The sequence below is a fragment of the Columba livia genome, chromosome 13 (assembly GCF_036013475.1).
Source record: "Columba livia isolate bColLiv1 breed racing homer chromosome 13, bColLiv1.pat.W.v2, whole genome shotgun sequence".
NCBI lineage: Eukaryota > Metazoa > Chordata > Aves > Columbiformes > Columbidae > Columba > Columba livia.
The window spans coordinates 7685687-7687870 of record NC_088614.1 but is presented as its reverse complement, the minus strand read 5'-3'; positions in this window follow the sequence as shown (position 1 = coordinate 7687870).

Below are 2184 nucleotides of genomic sequence, written 5' to 3'. Positions count from 1 at the left end.
ACACTATAGGCACGGCAAACACCAGCATCTGCCTCATAAGGGTGGGGATGGGTGGAAGGACAAAAAAAAAAGGCAATCAGTTGAATTCTTGGTATCAAGCCTGAGTGCTCTCACAGAAAGATTTTTTCATCCCAAAAGTTGAATTCACACCATTTCCCCCATCCGAGAAGACAGATGACATCAGAGCCTTGGCAGGAGGTGCTCTAGAGAAGACTCTAATCCATGTACTGACAGGAATATTCACTGGAGCTGTTGCTCACGCTCTGCGTCCAAGGTTTGATCATGGCTTGAATATGGACCTCGTCCTGCCTGACAGCAAAAATGCTTTGTGGTAACTGACAAATGAGGTGGTACCCTATAGATTTAAGTGTGATTGTGATATACAACATCAGCCTAAGAGCCTAAAGAAAAGAGGGGATAAGGGTCAACACTAAAAGTCTAGTTGGGCTCAAAACAGCAGCATGTGCTACATGCTTTCAAGATTGCTGTATCTTCATCTCTGCCTATGGGGAAAAATAAATGGACATGTTGGATCAAATCTGTGTTGCCTGTTGTATTTTATCACTGCTACAGGCCTACAATTCACAACTGAATAGATAAGGGTGATATAAAGTACTTATCTAGAAGAAAAGCCACTGGATTCTTTAATGCATTGAGCACAAAGGTTTCATGTCCAACAGCTCAAGGTTAGATCTAATGGGCTTTATCCTCCTTTATTCAGAGCCCTTTGCAGCTGCAAGTGTTTAGCAATCAGGAATATTCTCCAGCTCAGAAGCAGCTGAGAAACCAAAAGTAGCTATTGCTCACTTGGAACATGCTAGATAAGTCTGTTGGTCAGGATTCATAGGAGCTTTGAAAAAAAAAACAAAAAAAAAACCTTAGAACTTGTCTCAGATCTCAGGTGTGAAGCTCATGTTCTATTCATTAGTAATAGAATGAGATACATTTAGTTTGTGAAAGGTCTAGTTTGTTCAATCAGCTCACTGCCTGAGCCCCCATGCCCTGCAGCTGCTCTGGATATCCCACACTTGTGAGCTGGAGATTTTCTGATGCAACCAGACTGATGAACACAAGGTAAAGTGTTGCTGTGCTACCGATACTTCATCCACCTTGTGCTCTTCCTCAAAAACACTGTCCCTCTTTCTGCACACCTTGTGTATTTGGCATCCAATGAGGAGAACAAAAAGGAAGTAACCAAAGAATCCCCAGAAATAAAAATTTCACTCAAGCAGAGGGCTAGGCAAGTGATTGGTCTGGTTTCTTAGAGTCCAACACAGAGACACAGTCCTGGAATGTGCCAGCACTTAAACCTTTCCTCAGTGCTCCCTGAAGCTGAGCCTTGGACTTGGATTGCTCTGGAAGTGCACTACATGTGCACATGCTTAAAAAAAAAAAATGCTGAGATTAGGAAAACATTATTTCACTACAGGAATAACACATTTCAGCTGCCTTTGCTACTGCTCAATGGGAAAAACTCTTTTCCAGCAGAGAAAGGACTTCACATGCAAATAAAGTGACACACACTAGAAAAAACTCCAGGATTTGGGTGGTTTGAGACCTGGAGATGCATGATAACATTTTTCAAACCAAGTGTTAACCAGAGTGTACTGTTCCTTCTGGGGTTCAGTTACTGCAAGAGGGGCAACCTGAAACCACAGCTCCTTCAAGGGAAACACATAACCATCTCATGCCTGATGAGAAACAGTTGAAAGCTCCATCTGGCATTGCCATGAGACAAGAGTATGTTGTGCTCCCTATCAGGTATGGCTGGTGCCATCCCCATGGCCTGACATACCCAAAGTCCTTCCCCAGAAGCATCCTGGTCCTAGGGACAAGAGTGATGACCAGAAGTCTGCATGAACAGCTCTACTGGTAGCAGCCTGCAGGTAGCTACCAGCCTCGCCAGACTGTCCTCAGACCAAAGCCAAGATGAACTCAGAATATATGCGGTCAATAATTTACACAGCTGTGCTGGTTTTGGCTGAGATAGAATTAATTTTTTTCATAGTAGTTAGTATGGGGCTGTGTTTTGGATTAGGGCTGGAAACCATTCATAATACAGAGATATTTTTGTTATTGCTGGGCAATGCTTGCACAGAGTCAAGGTCTTTTGTGCTTCTCACACCACCAGCAAACAGGCTGGAGATGCACAAGGAGTTGTAAGGGGACATAACTGGGACAGCT